Genomic DNA, 16254 nt, shown 5'->3' with positions numbered 1-16254 from the left:
TTTTTGCTATTAGCGCTGTGCTATTTCAATTGCATCATTATGCAACAATGTATACAAATGAGATTTACAGAGTTTTTTTCCCCACAAATAGAGCTTTCTTTTGGTGGTATTCAATGTCCCCTGGATTTTTTATTTTATATAAATAAAAAAAGACTGAGAATTCAAATAAAAGAATAAAGATCAAAATTAGCAAAAATAATAATAATAATAATAATTATTATTTTCACTTATACAACATCTAATAAAATACAAAAAAAAATATTTTTTTCATACATTTATTTTTTTTCATACATTTAGGCCAAAATGTATCCTGCTACATGTCTTTGGTAAAAAAAAAAAAAAAAAAAAGTGTATTAATCGGTTTCTTATTTACAGCATTTACAATGTCAAAAAAAAAAAAAATTGAAAAAAGACGGAAAAAAAAAAAATAACATTTATTTATTTTTAGTTATAAAATATATCCAAAAAATAATAAAAAAAAAATGTCTTCATGAAGTTAGGCCAAAATGTATTCTGCTATATGTCTTTGGTAAATAAAAAAAAAAAACGTACATTAATTGGTTTCTTAGTCTGCAATCTATGGTATATACTGTATATATGAAAATTGATCAGTACTGACAAAACAATTATGCAAAAATACAAAAAAATTGTATATTAATTTGTTTCTTACTGATAGCATTTACAATTTTTTTGTTAAAAAAGAAAAAAGAAAAGAAAAGACTGAAAATGAAAAAAAAAAAACAATATTTTTTTATTTTCAGTTATAAAATATATCCAATAAAATAATTTAAAAAAAATCAAATTTCTTCATAAATTTAGGGCAAAATGTATTCTCCTACATGTCTTTGGTAGAAAAAAAAAAGTATATTAATTGGTTTCTTATGTAAAATAGATAAAACGGAAAATTTATGTCAAATACTTACCGTAATTTTCCTTTCCTGATGGACTCCATGGCAGCCTACGTGTGGGTTTAGTCCCGCCTCCATTACCCTATAGGACGACACTCCCATAAATCTTTGCTCCCTGCCACAGGCCGTGTTCGGTAACTATCCTACTCCAGCCATTTGGGAGGGAACTCCTGCTGCCATGGAGTCCATCAGGAAAGGAAAATTACGGTAAGTATTTGACATAAATTTTCCGTTTTCCTGACAGACTCCATGGCAGCCTACGTGTGGGAAATAACTCGCCAAGACACACCCGGGTGGGCAAAAATGCTGCTTAACAAAGATTTATTTGACACCGTCAACTGACAAAACTTTAACACCAAAATCAACTGAGGATAAAGCCGCTGGCTCAACACAATAATGAGACATAAAGGTGTGAATGGAAGACCACGAGGCTGCCCTGCATATCACGTCAGGGGCCACATGGCGAGAAGCCGCCCACGAGGTCGAAAGACTTCTGGTTGAATGTGCCGTCACCGCCTGAGGAGGAGCCAAGCCCTTATCTCTGTATGCCCACTGGATTGCTTGAACTATCCATGCAGCGATTGCCCTGACTGATGCTTTAGTGCCCTTGTTCTTACCACAGAACAGAACGAACAGGAAATCCGACTGCCGGAACGGAGCTGTAGCTTCCAAGTAGAGCTTTAAAGAACTTCCAACGTCAAGAGGATGAATATCTGAGGAATCCGAGGATCTGAATAGGGGTAGAGAGATTTCTTGATTATTATGAAAGACTGAAGTGACTTTAGGGTTTGACCCTAACATTGGAACTAGGACCACTCTATCCGGAAAAAAGGTTAGAAAAGGCTCCTTGGCTCCCAGAGCTTGAATTTCCGAAACTCGTTTCGCTGAGGTGACCGCCACCAGGAACGCGGTTTTCAAGGTAAGTTCTCGGATGGAGAGATCCGTATTGAGCAGAGAAAAGAAGTCCAGGACTAGAGGAAGATCCCATTTGGGGAATCTGGGTTTCCTTTGGGGTCTCAATCTTACTGCTCCCTTGAAAAACTGCTGAATGAGGGCGTGGCTGGCCCACTGTACCCCTGTAAAAGCGGAGATAGCTGAAACTTGAACCCGAAGGGAGCTAACTGATAAAGGTAAGTCCAAGCCAGATTGCAGGAACCCCAATACATCTTGAACCGTGGGTGAAACATAGGAACTGGTTCTGGAGGACACAAAATCAACAAACTTGGCCCAGATTCGTTCATACACCTTATTAGTGCTCCTTCTTCTTGCACTTAGAAGAGTAGGAATGGCTTCCTTAGGACACCCTAGAGCTTCCAGCCTTCCCCTCTCAAGAACCAGACCTTCAACCGGAGCTGAGCCGGACATGGATGGAGAACCGACCCTTGGGAGAGAAGGTCCTGTCTGGATGGAAGAGGAACCGGATCCCGAAAGCTGAGGAGAGATAGGAGAGGGAACCAGGGCCTGTTGGGCCAATACGGAATTATTGCCAATACTTCCACTCCTTCCCATCTGAGTCTCCTCAGGAACTGGAAGATGATTGGCGTTGGGGGAAAAGCATATGCCTTGTGAAATCGCCACTGCTCTGTTAGGGCATCTATCCCGAATGCCTGCGGATCCTTGAACCTCGAATAGAACTTTGTTAGCTTCTTGTTGAAACGAGAGGCAAAAAGGTCCACTTCTGGAGATATCCCCAGGGATAGAACCCACTGAAACACTTCTTCGTGAAGGGACCATTCGTTGTTGTCCAAGTGGACTCGTGAAAGAAAGTCCGCCTGGACATTGAGGACTCCGGGTACATAGGCTGCTGTTAGGTTGGACAGGTTCCTCTGAGCCCAATGCATTATTGGCTCCACTTCCTTCAGCAAAGACCGACTTCTGGTGCCCCCTTGCTTCCTCACGTATGCGACCGCAGACGTATTGTCCAGCCTGAGGACTACGGATGCACCCACTATCAGATGTGGAAACGCCAACAGCGCTAGGAAGGCTGCTCGTAGTTCCAACACATTCGACACTATTCTCCGAGAGGGAAAGTCCCAAACGCCCTGGGCCACTTCCGAAAGACAATGTGCCCCCCAGCCTTTGTTGCTGGCATCTGATGTTACTGAGATCCATTTGATTGGTAGAAGAGAGTGACAATTCAGTAGATTCTCCCGACGAAGCCACCAAAGGAGGGAACCTCTCATGGTCTGAGTAACTACGATGGACTGAGCCTTTTCTCCCGACCATTGATGGAGAAACCCCACCTGAAAGGGGCGCATCCTCCATTGTGCCCACTTCACCATGGGTATAGTAGACACCATGGTGCCTATGATCTTTAGGCAGTGAAGAGCACTGAGACGAGAAGAGGAGAGAGCTAGGTGGATCCTGTCTCGAACTACTGCAATTTTCTCCTCGGGCAGAGAGATGGTACCTCTTGCTGTGTTGAACAGGGCGCCGAGGAACACGAGAGACTGCGTAGGAACCAACTGGCTCTTCTCTAAATTCAGGAGCCAACCGAATTCTTCGAGGGTTGCGATGACTTGATCCCTGTGGCTCAAGAGACAATCCTTGTCCTGAGCGAGAAGAAGCAGATCGTCTAGATAATGATGAATCCGGATCTTTCTGATTCTCAACAAGGCTACGACAGCCAGAAGGACTTTCGAGAAAGTGCGGGGAGAAGTTGACAGACCGAAAGGAAGGCAAGTAAACTGAAAGTGGAACTGGCCAATGGAAAAACGGAGAAACTGTTGGAACTCTGCAGCCACTGGGACGTGAAAATAGGCGTCTTTGAGGTCTATTGAGATAAGCCAGTCCCCTGGCTGCACTGATCGTTGGATCGTGGACAGCGTTTCCATCTTGAACTTCTCCTTTTTTATGTAGTGATTTAGACGCGTTAGGTCTATTACAGGCCTCCAAGTGCCGTTCTTCTTCTGGACCAGGAAAAGAGGTGAATACATTCCCCTGCCGCGCTGGACATCTGGAACAGGAATAGCGGCGCCTTGATCCAACAAAGATTTTATGTAAGCTAGAAGAATTTGCCTTTTTTCTTCTGACTTTGGAATGGATGTGGGAACAAACTTGAGTTTGGGTACACTGCTGAATGTCCACGTGTGTCCGGAAGAGACCGTCTTGACGGTCCAAAAATCCTGGATCAAGGCCGCCCAAACGTGTCGAAAGTGGAACAAACGTGCTCCTACCCGGACCGCCTGGACGGGCTTGATCTCAAAAGGACTTAGTCGGCTCCTTCTCCCCCATTGAACTGCCTTTCGCAGACTTCTTGAGAGATGTCTGTCTGGACCTCCAAGATCTAGAAAATTCACGTCCAGGCCTGTAAGTGCGCGCCTCCCTAGCGCGATCATGAGCCTGCTTCCTAGGGAACGATCTTCTTTGACCCTGCAGGCGTCTATCCTGAGGAAGGAACCCCGACTTACCTCCAGTGGCTCGAGTTATGGCACTATCCAGCTTATTGCCAAAAAGGGAAGAACCATCAAAAGGAATACGGCACCAAACCTGCTTAGAAGCGGGATCGGCTAACCAAGGACGGAGCCAAAGGGCACGCTTGGCAGTTACAGAGGAGAGCATAACTCGAGCCACTAGACGGATAATGTCGATCGAGGCCTCTCCCAGGAAAGCTGAAGCTAGTCTCAACTCCTGAATGGGAGAACTCCTGGCCAGATCTTCGGAAACATTTCTGAGTGAATCATCAACATTATTGGACCAAACCTCCATTGCTCTAGACAGAGCCGCTACAGCCAAGGCCGGCTTGCAGGCCATCCCAGCCGTAAGGTAGATCCGCTTTAGGTCAGAGTCAATTCTTCTATCCAAAGCGTCCTTAAAAGAGACTGTGTCTTCCAGGGGAAGGGTAACATGTCTGCCCAAACGCATTACTGCTGCGTCCACTAGAGGAGGAGACTCCAAATTCTTAACTTCTTCTTCCCTGAAGGGATAAAGTCTCTGGATTTTAGAAAGAAGAGAATTCTTTTTCTCTACCTTGCTCCACTCATCTGAAATCACTTCTCCCAGTTCCGAGAGGAAGGGGAAACTAATACGTTCTTTCTTCAATTGTTTGAAAAATTTTCTTTGTTTTGCCGGAGCCACTACCGGCTCTTCCCAGCTCAGCGTTTCCTTAATGGCTTTGACCAAAGGAGGGAGCAGGGCAAAGTCAAAACCTGAACCAGACTCTTCCTCTTCAGACTCACTCTCTGAAAAGACAGCAGATGGATGGCTAGGCAGTGAGGAATCCCAAGTGTCCTGGGCCTGAGCATCCCTCCCTGGAGACCTTGGAGACTCTATGGGAGATAACTGGGGGGCATCAAACTTCTTAAGACTGTCCTTGACCAATCTTTCCACCATAGACCTTAGCTGTTGGTCAGAGTCACTCCTTTCACCTGTCGCTTTGATATAACAGGCATCACAAAGGGACTTGTCAGCAGGAACCTGCGTCTTGCACCCCCAGCATACACCTTCAGCTATGTGACTCGGGTGAGCTGATGAAGGGCAGGAAGAATCCCGGCTACGGAGACTGGTTCTCGCAGGAGAATCATGTCGTCTGGACCTGGAAGAGGAATGCCGGCGGTGGGACTTAGACGAGTCACTTCCTCGGTGAGAACTTCGCCGTTGAGTAGACCTAGAAGGGCTGTAGAAGAAACCAGCAGCGTTAGTGGAACATTCCCTAATGTTCCACTGCTCCCCCCCCCCCCCCCGGTAGGTAACCCCAAAAGAAGTACCTTCTCCGAGAGGGCTGGCCACTAGCAAGCGGTGAGGCATCCCCAGGATCCATAGGGCTGGAGAAAGAAACAGCCTAATTTAAACATAGAAAAACAGCTTAGGGAGGCAGAGAAAAAACTGATCCCATAAGGCACATACCTTAAAACTGAAGAAACAGAGCTCAGGAATGAAGTTGCAGGCTTACAAACATCCCAGGCAAACTATCAGCTGTTTTCTGTCTTTAAATTCGCCGCCAAAGTGACGTCACGATTTTCGTCACTAAAACGCTAGTGCGCATGCGCGAAGCCCGCATCGCGCATGCGCGAACCAAGCCTCGTCTTCGCCCCGGTCTCGCGCATGCGCAGAACGACCGAGCGGCGAAACCAGGAAGTAACTGGGCGGCTGGAACGCACGGAAACCAGCCGCCCGAACGGCCAGATACACCGCACGGCGGTGTATGGGGAAAAAACGAAGGGACACTGCAACCTGCAAAGAAAGATGCAAACAACAAATACAGGCTGCCATGGAAGAAAAAACGGCTCACCACTCCAGAAGACGGACACCAGCCGAGGTAGGTCCCCACACACGCCGGACTTCAGGAGGAGGAGGGGGGGGGACGTTGGGGGCGAACAGTCACCTGCTAGTAGCAAGGTCTCATGACTTAAACGCGGTTTCACCTGTCAGTGACTAGGCATACACCTCTTCAGCGCCTCTTCCACATGCCCCTTTTCCATACTCTGCTAGTAGCTAGAGCTTATCGGAAATCTGCGACTTCCAAGTCGCACGGCCGGTCCGTAATGTAGAAAAATAAGTCTTCAGGGTAAAAAGACACATGTTAGGTCCTATGGAGGAGGACAAAAAAAGAACACGGCCTGTGGCAGGGAGCAAAGATTTATGGGAGTGTCGTCCTATAGGGTAATGGAGGCGGGACTAAACCCACACGTAGGCTGCCATGGAGTCTGTCAGGAAATACTGTTGCGCACAACCTCGCCGAATAAACTAGGTTTAACTATCGAAAGCTGCTCACATATAAAGTGTTCTCTACACTCAAAGTACAGATACGGGGGGGGGGGTGTTTTATGTGGCGCTAACTCAAATATATAAATACTGCTAAATGTGAACTTTCCAAAATATATAAAAAACACAATATGACAAAATGACGATAGTAAAGTGCAAAAAATATCAATATGACAACGTAATGATAATTGCATCAATCAATCCATGCGACAGTGCAATAGTGTGAATCGCATAACATATAGTCATGCCAAACCAATAAAACCAAGGTTACAAATATCCAGTGCAAAGTACAAATAAAATGTCCACTCCAAAAAATGTGCAATCAGTCCAAAAGATGATGATAATCATGCAATGTGTAAAACGAGTGCAGATTACACCGTTCCTCCACACTTCAGTGCTTCAAGTGCACCCCTTGTTTCCCCCAGCCTCTCACCTCTAATCAGGGTCCCTAAGGACCGGATCACACTTGAGGGGTGGTTGGTAGTAATCTTCCACCTCTTTAAAAATACAACCTCCGGATCTCCAGCTTATTTCCTCCAAAATCCACAATCCGGGTTATATATAAGAGAATAAGGGGGGCCGCCAATGTGTAGAATAGTTTAATCCACTTTATTAATAAAATATCCACACTTACATTTTAATCCAGTGATTCACAGATGTAAATAATGGTACTTCCGGTCTTGGCCGCGACCGGAAGTAACGATCGACACCTAGACTCCTCCCTGAATTGGTTTCTTACTTATAGCATTTTACAATATTTTTGTTAAAAAAATGAAAAAAGACTGAAAATGAAAAAAAAAAACAATATTTTTTTTTCAGTTATAAAATATATCCAATAAAGTAATTTAAAAAAATCTTCATAAATTTAGGCCAAAATGTATTCTGCTACATTTCTTTGGTAAATAAAAAAAAAGTATATTAATTGGTTTCTTAGTTATAGAGTCTACAATCTATGGTATATACTGTATATATGAAAATTGATCAGTACTGACAAAACAAACAAAAATACTAAAAAAACTATATTTTTTATTTTCAGGTATAAAACATATCTAATAAAATACTACAAAAAAAAATTCTTCAGACATTTAGGCCAAACTGTATTCTGCTACTTGTCTTGGTTTCTTAGTTGTAGCGTCTACAATACTTTTGTTAAAAAAAAATAAAAAAATTTAAAAAGACCAAAATTTAAAAAAATAAAATAAAAAAGACAATACTTCTTTTTTTTCAGTTATAAAACATATCCAATAAAATAATTTTAAAAATCAAATTGCTTCATACATTTAGATCAATATCTGCTACATATTTTTGGTAAAAAATCCCAATAAGCGTATATTGATTGATAATTTAAAAAAATCGAATTTCTTCATAAATTTAGGCCAAAATGTATTCTGCTACATGTCTTTGGTTAAAAAAAAAAAAAGTGTATATTAATTGGTTTCTTAGTTTATTGCATCTACTATCTTTTTGGGAAAAAAAATGCATGAAAAAAGACTGAAAATTAAAAAAATATATATTTAAAACATATCCAATAAAAAAATGTATTCCACGATTCCACGTATAATATCTGGAATGGGAGACTACACCTCGGGAGTCCGTCACAGCAATGACATAGGATGATACCTGCTGTGCTTTGGTAAGTACAGCAAGCCTATATCCTGTGGTCTCTCCCTCTTCAAAATGACGTTGTTGCAGGAAGAAACGCTTGATTTCAGCTAGCTGCAGAGACAGCTGGTGCAATAAAGATTGTGATGCCAACCAAGCGGATTTTTGGCGGAGGAGACAGAGGAAGCGTCCGGCTACATCCAAAATGAAAAAAGAGTAACTAATGCGCAAAAACAACAATGAAAATGGACCGGCCAATGAGTAGCTGCCAATATAAGAGGGTGTTCCCACACAAAATATAATATAAAAAAGAGAGTAATGTGTCATAATTTAACTACAATAAAATATGTATAAAGCGCAGAGTTCAAAGAAATATTTGTAGCAATTTGTGACAGTACAGACTACAATAAAAAATCTATAGTGCCGTGTTCAAGATAATCTTCATAGAAATAACAGCACTGACTACAATAAATGAATCTAAAGTCTGATATTCAAGGAAAAACTTAATCTATATGTGCAAAAAATACAACATCATCAAAAATATTTGGATGGAGTGGAAACATTGGTGGAAACATTTGGACGGAGTGGATCTCTTTCATATCTGCACATGCACTTTATTCCATCAACTGTCTATCTGAATCTTTGTGAATGGGCACTACTGTTGCATTAATTATCACTTTTTGGAGCATTTCTGCACTTTATCTTTTAAAGATTTTTGCACTTTGAAATATTTTTGATGATGTATTTTTTTGCACATGTGGATGACGTTTTTCCTTGAATATTGCACTTTAGATTCATTTATTGTAGTCAGTGCTGTTATTTCTATGAAGATTATCTATCTACTTATTGTAGACTGTGCTGTCACTGAGTTATTGCTACAAATATTTCTTTGAACTCTGCACTTTATATCTATTTTAATGTAGTTGAGTTAGCATTACATTAGTCTCTCTTTTTTTATGGTCCAGCTACATCAGCTGCCTGAAAACGCCCCCCCCCCCCCCCCCCCCCCACAATGAATTTCTTTACTAAAAGCAAGCATTTTACTGAATGAAATGGATGTGTTTTGTTGTGATTAGTTGTGATTGGCCCAGTCTGTACTATGTGATCACTGTGACCAATCACAGCTAGCACCACAATTGTCGGGGGAAAAGGGTCTTAGTCAGGGAGGTGACCAAGACCCCCATGGTCACTCTGACAGAGCTCCAGCGTTTCTCTTTTGGAGAGAGAAGAACCTTCCAGAAGAACAACCATCTCTGCAGCACTCCACCAATCAGGCCTGTATGGTAGAGTGGCTAGACGGAAGCCACTCCTCAGTAAAAGGCACATGACAGCCTGCCAAGAGTTTGCCAAAAGGCACCTGAAAGACTCTCAGACCATGAAAGACAAAATTCTCTGGTCTGATGATTAAAGATTGAACTTTTTGACCTGAATGACAACCGTCATGTCTGGAGGAAACCAGACACTGCTCTTCACCTGGCCAATACTATTCCTACAGTGAAGCATGGTGGTGGCAGCATCATGCTGTGGGGATGTTTTTCAGCGGGAGACTAGTCAGGATCAGAGCCGGATTAAGAGCATCATGTGCTTGGTGCTGAGGATTTTGGTGGACCCTTTACTGGTCACCCTTCTGCTTTCCAGGAGCCTGTGCTGGCATGCGCCCAAACTCAAAAGTGCGCAGCCGTACAGGCATAACATTAGGGAAGCCTGGCATTTGATTTGCCAAGTTTCTGTAAGGGCCATGCATTGGAGTGCACTCTGAGCTGAAAGAGTGCAGCTACACAGGCCTAACACTATGGAAGCCCCAGACTTCTGTAAGAGGCCTGCATTGTCGTGCCCCAGGCTTCTGTTAGGACTGCTCATGTAGTGCCCATTATCAATCCCACCACCCTGCCCAGGCAGTGCATGTGGAATGCAGGGCCTGTCAGTGGAGATCTCTTCCCGTTGGCCCATTGCTTTCCATGAGAAGTCTGTCCTTTTTGGTTGGCTGGGCCTATATTAAGGTAGGGGCCTGGAGCTGCAGCTCCAATAGCCCCTACGTTAATCCAGCCCTGGGTCTACACCTATAGCAAGAGCATTAATCAACTTTGGTCAGTTTCTTTTTATTTAGCGATGCCCCTTACCTGCATAGGCAGCTTTTTGGTAAAGGTGAACTATGCCTTTAAGGCATAGTTCACCTTTACCACAAAAAACAACTGCCTATGCAGATAAGAAAGGTCTGTAGATAAAAACAAGCTGTGCAGCTCTGACCAAAATTGAATAATGTCCTTGCTATAGGTGTTGCTCATTTACCTCATGAAGCCTAACTGGAAAACATCTAGGACATTGCAGAGGGTGCCCTAATGTTACTGCTCACCTCCACCATCATAGCAGTGCGCTCTTTCTCTGATTCAGACTCCCTCTCACATACGCTTTCTCTCGCCTGATGCATTAGCTGTGAGCTCAGCGTTTGAGAGCTGAAGGTGAGCAGCCTAGAAGTTTTCCAGTCAGGCTTCATGAGGTACACAAATGGCCTACACCCATAACAAGGGCGTTATTCAACTTTGGTCAAAGCTGCACAGTTACTTTTTATCTACAGACACTCCTTATCTGCATAGGCAGTTTTTTGGTAAAGGTGAATTATGCCTTTAACCACTTGCCGACTGCCTCAGGTAGCTTTACTGCTACAGGGCAGCTTGGCTGTATAGAATCACGTAAATCAGCCCCTGCCTTCTCGCGTTTTGCGAGTGGAATTTAGCGGAGGGCGAGTGAGGAGCAGGGGCGGACCAGGCTGATTGCTTATCAATCGTTTCCTGACTGATCGCTTCTGCCAGAAGCGGTGCGGCCATCAGAGCGGCCCGGAGGGGGGGTTCCCTGCCCCCCAGACCGCTCTAATGTCCTGTAAAAAAGGATGCACCGCTTATAGCAGAAGCGATCAGCCAGGAAACAGTCAGAAGGATCAGGCATTCAGAGGACACAGAGCAGGGATCTCCCGCTGAGACGTGGCTTGTATATGAATAGCCGGACGATTTTAAACAAAGTCCCGTCTCCGGACCGCCATTTGACCAGTTTGCTGTCTATTAGATTCCAGGAGGTGGGACTTTGACAGTGTGGCTATTCATATACAAGTCGTGTCTCAGCTGGAGATACCGCTGTGTGTCATCCTGCCACCTGATCCTCACGATTCCTCCCTGGTGCATTGCTGGGCACGGATGTCTGATGAGGCTGCACTTTTGGGCAATGATTGGTTGCACTTATGGGCAATGAGAGGCTGCATGATATGCTGCACTGGTGGGTACTGATAGGTTGCACTAATGGGCACTGATATGCTGCACTGGTAGAAAATGGTAGGCTGCACTGGTGGGCACTGATAGGCTGCCCTGATGAGCACTGATGGGGAGTGATATGCTGCTCTGATGGACTACACTTATGGGGCTTCACTAATGGGCACTGATAAGGCTGCACTGATGGGAACTGATTAGCTTTATGTTAATATTGTTAAAGTTGTTATTAATATTTCTTTTTGGAGCTTAATTCTGCATAAAACATTTAACAGTGTAATTTTATGAGATAATTTACGAGGGCACATTTAGGGGTGGACTTAGGGGCGGGCAGTGTAGGGGTTGGGTGGGGCAACTGGTGGCGAGTAACTCTTAAGGCCTGGCTAGTGGCTCAGGACTTGAAATTTTGAGTCCTGACATAAATATACGTAAAATGCATTTCTGGGTAGGGGGCGCAACTGCCACCCTGCCTGTGCTGTCATTTGCTACAACACAAGCCAATCAGCAGGTCCCAGCCAATGATTTACGGCCAGAACCTGCTGATGACAGAACAGAGCCCTGTGTAGGTAAAAATACAGGGCTCTCTACAGAGAGCAGCAATGTGCTGTTTTTTTTTGCAATGCAGGTAGTAAAAACAGCACATTAGACACACTAAACATAGTTAGAAACACAGTTAACCCCTTTATTGCCCCTAAATGTTAACCCCTTCCCAGGGTCATTAGTACAGTGACAGTGTATATTATTAGCACGGATCACTGTATTAGTGTCACTGGTGATGTCAGTGTCAGTTGCCCCCAAAGTCAGTTAGTGTCAGATTGCTCTTTGCACTATCGCAGTCCCATTATAAGTGGCTGATCACCACTAGTATAAAAAATATAAATAAATAAATATTCCAGTTTATATACCATCATTTGTAAACACTATAACTTTAACGCAAAAACAATCAATATGCACTTATTGGGATGTTTTTGTTTCACCATGACATGCAACAGAATCAACTTTGGTCTAAATTTATGAAGAAATTTGAGTTTTTATTTATTTTTATTTTTTTATTGGATATGTTTTATATCAGAAAGTAAAAAATATTGTTTTGGGGGTTTTCTTACAAATATTTGGTCTTTTTTCAGTGGTTTTCTTTTTCAGTGGTGATCAAACACCACCAAAAATAAATTGTACTTGTGGGAAAAACATTATATAAATGTTGTTTGTGTGCAGCGTTGCAAGACGTGCAATTACCAGGCGTGCAATTACCAGGTAAAGTAGCGCAGTGCTGAATAGTAAAAAATGGCCTGGTCATTAAGGGGGTAAAACCTTCTGGAGCTGAAGTGGTTAAAGGACAAATTTGTGTTGAAGTAAAAGAGTAAGGAGGTCTGTTTTGCAAATATATTTCATGTTCTAAATTGCATTAGTTCTTTATTTAATATTACCCAACTTTATACATTTTTATACATCCAATACTATTAGCTATTGGATATTTGGTTTTAACTATGACCTGAGGAGGGGCTATTATTAATGTGCATTGGTCTTTTTTCTAGCCCTGATGATGGGGGCTTTTTGGACCCCCAAAACGCATTGTGTACTTTTTCAATTTCACATCTGGACTTTTTAGCAATGGTGTGGCACTTGAATTTACATTTTTGCTACATTACACTTTGTCACCTCTCCACCTTATACAATCAGAGAATGTTTTTCATTTAGACCAAACGCCGCTATTTTTAGCTGCGCTTTGCCACCAATTCTGTGGCACTATTCGGCCCCTAGCGGGGCGCTTTTATCCCCCTGCGCTAGCGGCCGAGAAAGGGTTACAACCACTGCAAAGCGCTGCTGCAGCAGCGCTATGCCGGCAGTATAGCTGCGCTGCCCCATTGATTTCAATGGGCAGGAGCAGTGGAGGAGCGGTATACACACCGCTACTTCACTGCTCCAAAGATGCTGCTAGCAGGACTTTTTTTTACCATCCCGCCAGCACAACACATCAAACCTTGAAGCATATGGGCTACAGAAGCAGAAGACCACACCGGGTGCCACTCCTGTCAGCTAAGAACAGGAAACGGAGGCTACAATTCACATAGGTTCACCAAAATTGGACAACAGAAGATTGGAAAAACGTTGTCTGGTCTGAATTCAGCTGTGACATTCAGATTGGTAGGATCAGAATTTGGTATAAACAACATAAAAGCATGGATCCATCCTGCCTTGTATCAGCAGTTCAGGCTGGTGGTGGTGGTGTAATGGTGTGGGGGATATTTTCTTGGCACATTTTGGGACCTCTAGGCTGTTTTCACACTGGAGCAGGCAGGCGTTGACTGTAACGCCACTAGCGACCGATAAAGGGGTTAAATGCCCCGTGTAGCGCCTCTGCCGAAGCACTTTGCAGGCATTTCAGCAGCAGTGCCCATTCATTTCAATGGGCAGAAGCGATGGAGGAGCTTCACTGCTCCAAAGATGCTACTTGCAGGACTTTGTCCCAGGCAGGGGCTATGTCTGCAAAAGTTCTGGGGCTAGAGCCCATAGCAGCCCAATAGCAGCAGTCAGCAACCTTTTTGCATGCCGGTGGGAAGCAATTTTTTGCGGGCGATGGCTGGTGTTGGTGCTTCAATCATCATGGCACCTTGGTTGATATGGTGTCAAGGTGATTGAAGTGAATTATTTCTATTGTTACATTTTAATATATAATGAAGTGGTTCAACTCACCATACTGCAGAATCAGTGGGATCCCTGGGCGTGTCACTTACCACAGCTCCTGCCACCAGATCCAGCGTGTCTTTTGCCACTGTCCCCTGTCACCAGATGCAGTGTGTTACTTGCCACCATCACATGCCACTAGATGTGGATTGTCACTTGCCATGTCGCCTGCCACCAGATGTGGATTGTCACTTGCCACTTTCACCTGGCAGCAGATGTGGATTGTCACTTGCGACATCACCTGCCACCATTTGCAAATTGCCACTTGCTACGTCACCTGCCACCATTTGCATATTGCCACGTCTCCTACCACCATTTGCAGATTGTCACTTGCTACGTCTCCTGCCACCATTTGTAGATTGTCACTTGCTACGTCTCCTGCCACCATTTGCAGATTGTCACTTGCCACGTCTCCTCGCACCATTTGCAGATTGCCACATCTCTTTCCACCATTTGCAGATTATCACTTGCCACGTCACCGGCCACCAGATGTGGGTTGTCACTTGCCAAATGATGTGGATTGTCACTTGCCATGCCAGCCAGTGCCACCATGCGTGAACATCGGTGTACACAGGACGTCATGACGTCACGTGCTTTGCGGCGGAGATGACAGCGGTCGGGGCTCACCAGCCTTTCGGGAAGCCGGGGGAGCCACACGTGAGCGGCTCTCCTAGCAGCCCTCACGCCAAACCTCTTGGGGGGATTTATAACAGCGGGGAGATGAGCGCCTGTGTAGCACCACCCCAGCTGACATATTGATAGACATATAAGAGACTGGCAGGTCTCAGAATCATTTTATGATTCTATGCAGGCCAGGATGGACGGCACCGCATCTACTCTCTCTCAGCACAAAGTCCCAACCTCTCTTGCATATTTGCAGACAAATAAGCTCGATAAGCCCAAACTGCTTACAAGTCAATACGAACTACATTATTATACCAGGTAAACTATATTATTATATGAACTACATTATTATACAAGGTATATCGCATCACCACATTCATTTCATATTTTTGTTTCTTTTCTTTATTTACATTTATCTCTTATTATTTAGCATTTATTATTATTATTTTTATTCATATCAAGGCAGCATTTGAACCACTTTAGTCACATTATTAATTTGCACACAGCACACGTTTTGACTGTACTGATTGTCAGTCCTTTACATATGCACATATGTTTCTAATATTATACTCCTATACACCTTACTAATTAACATAAACTACCTATATACCATTATTACATTATCATATTGATTCATCAAATTATTTTGGTTAGCTCTATTTCTGGGACAGAATGACATTGTGATAAATGTATATATTGACAACCTCTATTTACTGACATTCTCTATATGCATATTTAGTAAGACTCATATTACAATTGATACTCTGGCGGATCTGCTATGAGTTCATTTATTTATTTATTATTTAATTTTCCTAATTTCTAAATGGCTATTTTTGGGTGTTCATTGCAGGCGTTTACCCCTCCATCCCTCCAAGCGCGTGTACAGTGTGGCTCCTTGCAAGCCCTTCGGGGTGGGCTCTTCTCCCCTGAGGAGGTGGGGGCGGCCTATAAAGCCCTCTGGATTTTTCAAAACGGTTCCCATTATTTTTGGTTACAAGAACACTCTTGAGTGGTAAATATACCATATCGCTTATTCAATGTGACTAATAACGACATGTCTCCTCAAATTTTGAATATATGTCATATCTTCTAGATCCATTTGGCCCCCTGAAGAGGCCGTACAGGTCAAAACGCGTCGGGACCCATATACTATACAACATTATGTAATGTAACAATGTGCTTAAATGTATTTGTTAATTGGAGAGTGGAATTTATATTGTATTTTGTACCAGATTTTATATTGTATATACTGTATTCAATTATACTAGATATTGGACATTTTTCTAAATAAATTACTCTTTATATATCAATTAAGAATAAACAATCTGACTCTGTCATATTGCTGTTTTAAAGCCCCACTGGGGAAAATTTTTCCATAACATACATAGTTACATTGGTCCAAGCTGGAGCAATGTAAATATGTAATAATTTGCATAGTTGGCCAGCATAGGATATCACTCAAAACGTTAAGCATT

The 16254-nt window shown here is 43.2% G+C and overlaps 1 long non-coding RNA gene across 1 annotated transcript in view; it reads left to right on the top strand.

Moving 5' to 3' along the window:
* LOC143927047 (uncharacterized) overlaps positions 1-16048 on the top strand; it is a 37724-nt gene extending 21676 nt beyond the window's left edge. Inside the window, exons 2-3 of the long non-coding RNA XR_013262224.1 lie at positions 15630-15791; positions 15873-16048. This is a non-coding gene — a long non-coding RNA (uncharacterized LOC143927047). The remainder of the gene's footprint in view (positions 1-15629; positions 15792-15872) is intronic.
* The last annotated feature ends 206 nt before the right edge of the window (positions 16049-16254 follow it).

Source organism: Lithobates pipiens, unplaced genomic scaffold, assembly GCF_037356315.1.
Source record: "Lithobates pipiens isolate NorthernLeopardFrog02 unplaced genomic scaffold, aLitPip1_a1.2 Scaffold_23, whole genome shotgun sequence".
NCBI classification, from domain to species: Eukaryota; Metazoa; Chordata; class Amphibia; order Anura; family Ranidae; genus Lithobates; species Lithobates pipiens.
The sequence above is the reverse complement of the archived record's forward strand: the minus strand, read 5'-3'. Positions and strand labels throughout refer to the sequence as shown.